The sequence below is a fragment of the Lissotriton vulgaris genome, chromosome 12 (genome assembly GCF_964263255.1).
Source record: "Lissotriton vulgaris chromosome 12, aLisVul1.2, whole genome shotgun sequence".
In the NCBI taxonomy this organism is placed as follows: Eukaryota; Metazoa; Chordata; class Amphibia; order Caudata; family Salamandridae; genus Lissotriton; species Lissotriton vulgaris.
The window spans coordinates 499,282,329-499,292,308 of NC_141700.1; positions in this window are offsets into that span (position 1 = coordinate 499,282,329).

Genomic DNA, 9,980 nt, shown 5'->3' on the forward strand with positions numbered 1-9,980 from the left:
ACACTCAGTAACAGCATGGCAGCCTGGCCATGATGGTTTCTATCTTGGCCTGAAGGGGTTGCACCTTCTCCCTGCCCACCAGGTGTCCTAAGTACTCCACAGATCCCTGCCCTATATGGCACTAACTTGCCTTCATATTCAGAGCCTGAAGCACTTCCTGGAGGTAAAAGAGGTGGTCCTTCCAGCTGCTACCGAAGACAGCTATGTCATCCATATAAGCAGCAGAAAAGGCCTCCATGTCAGCAAGGAACTGGTTCACTAGCCGCTGGAGGGTGGCAGGGTCGTTCTTGAATCCAAAGGGCATCACTCTAAACTGGCAGTGACCTTTGGAGTGGAGAAAGCAGACCTCTCCTAGGCTCCTTCTGTTAGGGTGATATGCCATTTCCCTGATGTAGGATCAACGGTACTGAGATACTGGGCAGCCCCTAATCGATCAATCAGCTCATCAGCCTGGGAGAATTTATCACAGAATTTATCCCTCTGTAATCCACACAGAACATCATCTCAGGTGTGGTGCCCGGTGGGGCAGCTTTTGGTACCAGAACCACACTACTGGACCAGGGACTACTGGAGTGTTGTATCACCCCCAACTCCAGCATTTTGGAAACTTTAGCCTTAATGCTGGACCTCACCTTATCCGGCAATCTGTAACATTTATTGTTGAGAGGGACATTGTCCTCTGTGTCCACATCATGGATGCACAGATGGGTAGTCCCATGGATAAGGGAGAACAGAGAAGAGTATTGACCCAACACTTGATGGCAGTCTCTTTGTGGTTCATGAGTTAGAGTGGGGGAAAGGATTACTCCATCCACAGACCCATCCTTCTCCTTGGAGTCTAGGCGGTTAGGGAGAGGTTGACTCCCCTCAGTCACCAACAGCATGGTGGGCTCAGACCTCTCAAAAGTGTGGTTTGAGGTGATTTACATCCAGCACTCTGTGGGGTTGCCTAGGGGTTTTGAGGTCCACCAGGTACGTGGCCTCACCCTTTCTTTCATTCACCTTGTATGGCCAATTCCAGCAGTCCAGCTTTACCAGCTCCATCCCCACACTTTCTGACCAGGTTGAAATTACACAGTGGTAGAAGTTTTGTCAAACTACTCCTTCATGACTTCCTGACTGGCTTCAAGGTTACTGGAAGTTTGCTTCCCTAACTTAGTTATCTGGCTTTTGAAGGCCTGCATGTATCTCACTACATCATGGGGTACCTTCCTGAGAGCTTTGCTCCTACCCTTTTTTTAGGTCTCTCCTATGCAGTGTGCATGCACTGCATTGGAGACCTTTAGCCGTCGAGCAGCTCTTTTTACTAAGCACATACTTGTGCTTGTGGCGGCATATGGTTTGCCGGATTGTGCAGCGGCGCGCCAGAAGCACGAGTATGTTCTTTGAAAAAGAGCAGACTGCTCTCTCCAGCGCGCGCGCACCACTCACAGGTGCACCCCTCCACCTCTCTCTCCCGCCGGGCCCAGTTGCCATGCAAAATACCCATTATTTCAGTGTCCATTATTTCCGAGTATTTATTTGCTGTACAATGCCCTCTTGCCCATGTTTCAACAGTGTTATCTCTGTCTAGCACCGCTCCACCCGACTCAAGACAAGAAATCGAGGCTTGTTTTTTTAAAAATGCGTGTAAGAAGCTGCCGCTTCATCCGAAATAGTTAGCCTTTTTTTTTTAATTAACAAGAAAATAATTTTTGGCTGCTGCCCACACACTTATGATTGCTGTCAATCAAGGCTCCGGGCCCAGTCGCCGTGCAAAATGCCCATTATTTTCGAGTGTTCCTTTGTAGAACAGTGCTCTCTCGCCCATGTTTCAACAGTGTTGTCTCTGTCTAGCACCGCTCCACCCGACCCTCGCACGTTTGGTGCAGAGGTACTGGAGGCTCCATTAGCGCACGCAGACTAGCGTTTGTTCTCCGGGTAGGCAGGGGTGGTTTGACACCTTCACACACATACGGTGTCTAATTAGCGACCGCTGGGCACAAACACCACGCAAAAATAAAAGATCAGGCTGACAGGATGGCTGAAGTAATTCCTCCCCACAGGGGGTGGAGCAAGTTGGCGGAAACTGTGGATGCTTTTATTCTGGCAAGGGAGCCATGCAGTGGGTTCATTGGAATGTATTCTGAGCAGATGAGAACTATGCAGTTACGTCCTCAGTCTTTGCTACTCTTTATCCAACCACAGTTGATCCTAATATTCCTTTCTTCACAGGCAATGGTTATGTAGGGCGATGTTTACCTTCAATTCATTGCGCCTCTCCAAACCTACATCACTTTTTCACTGTCATGTTTCAGTAGGTGTGAACATTTTTAACATGCACAGATCCCTGAATTTACGGTCTCAATTAAAATCTTAGGCTGACGATCTGCTTTAGATTAAATATATCTGCTGAATATTTTAAGGCTATTTAGTTGTGTTCATGCAGCTGATAGGTGCCAACTTTCACGTGGTGTTTGTAGTTGGTGCTCAGTCTCACTGCGCTGTTTCAGCGCTCTATTCCAGTGGCTGTGTTTTTGGACTTTCAGGTCGCGTTGAAACAGTGAAATGAGCTGGTTCTAATAATATATTATTCACCATCACAAGAACGCACTTTTAGAGCACAGTTGACAAGTATCATTGCAGCTTTTCCCCATCCTATGCAGTTAAAGGGACAGTCACACACTATCAAATGTTAGAGGACTGGTGTTTCCCATTTATTGGTGCTCTAGATTCTTAGTCTGCTATGGAAAGTTTGCTCCCTATTCCTCCTAGACTCTCCGAGTAGATATGGAAATGCTGGCAACGTCTAGCTAAAGGAAGTTATATGGGGCAAGTGTAAGAGCTTTGCCACACAGTTATCACAGTTGTAATAAAATATGAATGTGTGAGCACCAAACACTTGATAATGCATCAAAAGATTCAAATGTTTTTACAATAAGAAATGTGATGCAAATAATAGGAAAGTACACAAAACAAAAGGATGCAAACTTAATGCAATGACAACAGCCCTTGTCTATGCAGACAGTGCATTATTACTAAATGTGGACAATGGTGCTACAATGAGAACAAAAGCTCAGTGCCACGACAGTGCAGTTCTGAGAACATTTGGATTTTCTGACAGTTTTTGTAAACACAAATTGTTCACAATCATAACCCTGTATAATGGGGGATCATAGTCTTGTGCCCGAGACACTTTGTTACAAAGTTGTTATCCCTTACTTTTCCTGACTGTTGTTTTCACAAACACTTGAAAACCAGCAGACAAATACCACCAAGACAAACAATAATACAGTATCTCTTGTAAACTGTACAGCAAAAGGACAGTGTCTCAGAATTTGGCAAATATGTTTCTGGATCCATAGACGGAAGCATGCTGACTGCATTTAGGGTGGTGGTGTCAGGCCCCTAAAAGAGTGGTCTCAATGTGGCCTCATCACATGGGCCCTTATTTTTACCACATGGCTCCTCTTATCTCTCAGGATCCCTACCTGACTCAAGGCCTCTTCCAGGCGCCATCTCTACTTCTGGGAGCACTGCCCTCTTTCTTTGGGGGGGTGAGTGACCTGTGGGGTTCAGGACCTCCGCTCCCCCAGAGGGCCGCCGGCAGCCCCTTCAAGGACAGCCAGTCACCTCTCTCTACCCCTCACTGTCCATCTTTTACCTCACTCTGTTCCTCACTGTCCAACTCTGTTCCTCACTGTCCACCCCTCCGTTCCTCACTGTCCTTCTTCTTCCCTCCTCTGTTCCTCACTGTCCTTCTTCTTCCTTCCTCTGCCCCTCACTGTCCTTCTTCTCCCTCCTCTGTTCCTCACTGTCCTTCTCCCTCCTCTGCCCCTCACTGTCCTTGTTCTCCCTCCTCTGTCCCTCACTGTCCTTCTACCCCACTCTGCTCCTCACTGTCCAACTCTGTTCCGCACTGTCCTCTTTCCCTCCTCTGTCCCTCACTGTCCTTCTCCTCTGTCCCACACTGTCCTTCAACCTACTCTGTCCCTCACTGTCCTTCTTCTCCCTCCTCTACCCTTCACTATACTTCTCCCTCCTCTGTCCTTCTTCTCCCTCCTCTATCCTTCACTGTCCTTCTACCTCCTCTGTCCCTCACTGTCCTTCTTATCCTCTGTTCCTCACCGTCCTTCTTTCTCCTCTGCCCCTCACTGTCTCTCTTCTCCCTCCTCTGTCCCTCACTGTCTCTCTTCTTCCTCTTCTGTCCCTCACTGTCCTTCTTCTCCCTCCTCTGTCCCTCACTGTCCTTCTCCTCTGTCCCTTTTCATGTTCAACAATATATTCGAAATCAGATGTTACACTTCAACATACTTCTGTAACTGAAAGTCCCAAATTTATTATCCACAAATAATTTCACTTCCTTGCCAATGCACTTAAACCTAGTCAGCAGTGCAAGTTTTAATTGCCTCCAACCAGTAAGCCATAACCTCAGGAATGTGTGTTTGTATGTACAAGAATGGGCTATCAATCCACTATGCACCCTCCTGACTAGTATTCAGCTTGGCTGAGATTTAGCAACTATACAGGTAATAAAAATGGTGATCGTCACCTTTCACTTTATTGCCTGGAATATCACATTTAAATTCTCACATGCAAACCTATATACTCCAACTGCTAACTTCTAGTGGGCACTGCTTTTTAGCCTTTCAGCAAGGGCATTGTGAACAAGCATTGGCATAGCCAGTGGGTCTCGCCATATTTAGCCATGCAACAGTTGATGTTCTTGTACCAAGGATACTGTGCTGCATTAATAAATACTTATAGGGTCCCAAGGCGAGACCTATTGGCTATGCCAATGCTTGTTGTACCAGACTCAGAGGTCCTCTGATGGGGTGCCCATACAACAGGGGCCTTGATGTCCTGTGCCCAAGAGCCTTAGGCTCAATGTACAGGTGTCCTCCCACCAAATTTGGTGGCTACCAGAGGCATGATCTGCTGCTTGGGCTTCAGCCTGTTGCCTCATGCCCACAAGGGGTGGGCACTTTGTTTTAGCCCTATAGAACTCCTCTTTGGTGGGTCCTCCAGCAAGCTCAGGTAAGCCACCAAGAAAAGCAATGTCCTCCTCAGTGGCGTCCAGTGTGACCACCGCAGGTGCCCCGTCCATCTCACTGGAGGTTCATTGAGGGGCTGGTTTACCATATCCTATGCTTTTCGCCTTCTTAGCAGCTGGCTGATCCATCGTTCCAGGCTCCAGCCCTTCTTGACTACCTTCCCGGGTGGCCATTAACCTAGTTGTAGCACAGATCTACTCAGGTAACCTTAACATATGCACATGAGTCTTGAGCGCCACTTCCTTCCATGTAGTTTGCTCTTGGTCATTACCTAACAAGCAATCCACAAGCTTGGCAGGACTCATTGATACTTTCATAAGACCAGAACCCCCCCCCCCATCAAATGGAACAAGGGCCACAGGGTAGTGCCCCTCTCAGTTGTCAGCTACCACAACCTGGTGGAATGCATTAGGAACTGGGTAAAACAGCAGACTCCTTACCAAGTCATACTGGCTCCTGTATCCCTCAGAGCCTCCACACCTTGCTCTTTGATGGTGACCATTGCCTATACTTAGTAGTATCCGAGGGCACATTGATCTTAGGAACCATATCACGGTCACCCAGGGACACTAGGGTAACCCCTGTAAACTCTCACCATTAACTAGGACAAACACCTCCCCCTAGTGCAATGCTACCCGCCCCTAGAATATTTCCTCTAGTGGGAGGTGGTGCTCTTTTGTACACGTGGGATCACCGTTGTAGTGTCCATACTCATTGCATTCATAGCACTTGATGGACTTGGGCTGCTGAGCTTTGTCAGAGAAGGTTTTCTTCTGGTGGCAATGATTGGGAATGTGAACCAGACCCTTTCCCCTGTGAGTTGTTTTGGGAGAACTCAGTCTTTTTTTTATCTCCCCTCCTTCTTCTGGTGGGAACCCTAACCACCCTTTTGGGAATACCCCCAGATACCTTTTTGTCAATCTGGTGCTGACCCAAAGGTCCACCTCCTCAGCAAGCTTCCTGGAGTCAGTAAGCTTGCATTCAACCAGGTGTTTGCACAGCTCTGGAAAACAAGTATCTAGAGTGTGCTCTTTTGAGAACAAGTTCTGCAACCCTTCATAATCATTAACATTGCTGCCCCTCACACAGCCCTTCAGTGCCTTACCGGCATGGTCTAAGAAATCCATCCATGTTCGTATAGAGAGTTTGTCTCTTCTCTGACCAGTTTCCTGAACTTCTCAGGTTTCAGGACAAACTTACTGACTAAAATGGTCTTCCTGGCAGTGTAGTTTGACTGTTCCTCCACCTCCAGTGAAAGGAGCCTTTCCCTCCTCACTATGGGCAAGTACCGCCGAAGACTACCCCCCTCAGAAATCCTCTGGGACTCTGTGCACTTTCAAAGACACATCATAGGCTGCCAACCATTTATCTTTGTCATTCCCCACCATATTGCTTTGCACCATATCCTTTGGGATATGAAATGTGGACTCATGTGAAGACACTATAGGTATGCAGCCACCAATATTGTTGTTGCTGGACCCCACTTGAAGGACTCAAATATCCAGCTCTCTGAGGCTAAGCTCATGTGCTTTCTTACTTTCCTCCATTGCTAGCTTATTCTCTTCTAGAGCTTGCTCCTCCACAAGCTTTGCAAGGGTCTGCTCCTTGTCTTTTTCCACCTTGGCAAGCTCTAGCTTTAGTTTTCTATCCGCCCTCCTATCCACCAGCTCCTCTGTGGACAGGCTCTTTGAGGACACACTGCTGCCTGGTCATGAGTGGACTGCCAGTCCTGGGAGAAAATTGGTCTCCCCCTCTACAGGCTGCATGTCAAGATCCTCTGTCAGGTCTTCCTCTGATCTTTCCTCAGACACAAATCTCTCATGCTCATCCATTTCTCTTTCTAGGAGGGCTTCTGCCCATACTCCTAAAGCTTTTTGAAAGCTCTGCCATCTTGGCTCTTTCCTTATGGAACACCCCTATCTCCTGGCAAAACCCCCTTAAGCTGGGCCACTGTGTATTCCTCCAGGTTGGCCAGCTCGAATTCCATATTGCCAGGCAGGACCACAGACATGACTTGGGCAACAGGACTTTGGTAAAATCAAAAGATGTCAGAACAGAGAGAATTGAAAAAAGGTGTGAATTGGTCTGAGTACAGAGTTGTAGTGAACAATAAGTTACTTATATGGTATTGGACTAACACAAGTCCTAGCCTCATCGCTGATCACCAGTGTGAGAAATGGGATTCCTGGTTGGTTGAGGTATGCACTCAGGCCAAGCAGCAGCCACCCCTCTAGTCAGGGTAAGCTAGATACACACTAAAAGATAACCTGTGCTCACCTACTATTAGCTTTGCACAGAGCAGTCAGGCTTATCTAAAGAGGCAATGTGTAAAGTATTTGTGCAACACACACAGACACACACAGTAACACAATTAATACAGCACAAAAAGATTCCACACAAGTTTAACAAAATAGAGAATTTTTATCTGAGCACTATAAGCCCAAAAAAACAAAAATCCAATCAGTAGAAGTCGAGATAAGAATTTTTAAAGATTAAAGGCAAAAACAGTGCTGATTTGTGACTAACAGTCAAAAGGTTACTTGAGGTTCATTGCAAATCCAAAGTTCACACCATCAAAGGATGGAGGTGGATGGAGTGCAGACTGGCTAGAGGACCCACGCAGGGCCCGCTGAGAAAGTACTGTGAATGGAACAAAGCATTGACGCTGAGGGCACGATACATCGTCAACGTTGAGGGCACGATATATCAATCTTTTCCATGTAGTTGGGTCGCTGAGTCATCGATGATCTTCGCTGTGGGGAAGGCAATGCCTTATTATCAAGCTGCGCAGAGTAGCGTTGTAGGGCCACACAGGCTGTATAACCACTGTCATTGAATAGCCTCTGAGTCAGCGTTGACAGGCAATAGGTTGGCTCCCATCGGCGTAAAGGTGATGAGGCATCAGATTTCTAGCAAAACAGCTGCAGAACCAACTTCTGAGGCCCAGGACTCGGAGAGGGCACCTCAGGGAAGGGTAGGACTCACAGAAGGCAAAGTGCAGCAGAACCAGCAGAATTGCTAGAAGACTTTTGAGTCCCTGAGACTTCAGAAAACAGGAGGTACGTCAGCAAGCCCAAGGAGATCTCTTGGAGGGAAGGCAGATTCCAACTCTCCCACAGCAGAGTCATGGAGCAACAAGCAGCAGGTCAGCTTGCAGAAAAGCAGTCCTTCCTGAAAAGCAGTCCCGTTGAATCCTTTAAGCAGCACAGCAGACCTTCTGACAGAGGTTCAGTTCAAGATCGAGAAGTGTCTGATTTTAGGGACAAGAGACCCAGTACTTATAACCAAAAGTGACTTTTGATGTAGGGATGACTTTAAAGCAGCTCTCTGAAGTGCACAAGGATCCATTTTAGCCCAGTGTTTGTCTGTCAGGGTCTCTGTGTGCGCTGTATGTGTTTACAGGACACGACCTATTGAAGTGTAAGTGTCAGCCCCTCCCCTTCCTCCCTGCCCAGGAAGAACCAGCAGAACCCACCCCAGATGTGTATTGGAGACAGGCTGTCAGGCACATAAAGCAGTGAGTGCAGAGAAATGTCCACTTTGTAGAAGTTGCATTTCTAAAACTGTAATGTTAAATCCAACTTCACCAGTAAGGAGGGTTTATCATTACCATTCCAAAGAAATGAAACATGAAAAAGCTACTCCTCTCTGATCAGGAATTGCAGCTTAAAAGTGTATTAAGAAATTCCCAATGCTGGCCTATGAGAGGGGTAGGCGTCACAGTAGTGAAGAGAAATAGGCTGTGTGTCACTACCAGGACATGCAAAACATAAAGTAAATGTCCTACCTTTTACTCACATAGCACCCTGCCCTTAGGGTTACTTAGGGCCTCCCTTATGGGTGACTTCTATGTAATAACATGGAAGTTTAATGCTTGACATGTAGTTTTAAATGCAAAGTCGAAGTAGCAGTAAACTACAGACACAGCCACTGCTAACGCAGGCCTGAGACAGGTTTGAAAGGTTACTTACGTGGGTGGCAGAATCAGTGCTGCAGGACCACTATTAATATTTGACCTAGAGGCCCTGGGTATCCATTAGCCCACTTTACAAGGGACTTATTAGTAAATGAAATGTGCCAATCAGGGATACACCAATGTCCAGTTGCAGCCAGATTGGCTAGCGGGTGGAGGAGCGGAGGGTCGAGCAGGAGGGGGTAGCGCGGAGAGGTGTCACGCGGGGGCTTAATTTAATAATAATAAAAAAATTACACTTACCTTTCCACCGGCCGGGTTCCGCATCTTCTCTGCTCCTGCTCTCCTGCCTCTGGCAGGAACAGGAGGCAGAGCAGGCAGCCAGGCACCCTCCCCTGATCCAATCACAATGCTGCAAACAGCTTTGTGATTGGTCGGGATGCCACCCAGCCAGGGGCTTATGGGGTGGCCATGTTCTCCATGCAGGCTGCATTGCAGCATGTAGAAGGGCAGAGTGCACATGATTGTTTTGGGTGGCGCCAGGGGGCCGATTAAACAGTCTTTGCGCACTCTGGAGTGGGCAGCCACACCACTCCTCCCCTACCCTGCTCGCAGAGCAGCCCCACCCACCCATCCACCTGCAACCAAACATAAAATGGTAATAACTGAAAGTTATTACCATTTTATGTTTCTGCTTCTAGCGCGGCGAAAAAGCAGTGGGGCGACGCTCCTCCGCCCTAGTGGAGGAGACTCTCCTGCCAATGTCACCATGTTGTGGGGAGAAGCACATACACTTTAGCACCGGTTGGCAGCGGTAAAGTGCTCAGAGTCCTAAGGCCAACAAAAGAAATCAACAAAACGTGAAGGCAAAAGGAAAAAAGTCTGGGAGAGGACCACCATAAGGATGCCAGGTCTTCAACCAATGCAAAAGGAACCCGGCCGTTCCATTTTTCTGCCCCTAATGGTTGCTCCAGGAAGGTTCATGGCAGCCAGTTGCAGTAATTTCAACCCTCATTGTGCCCCTTTTGTGGGTG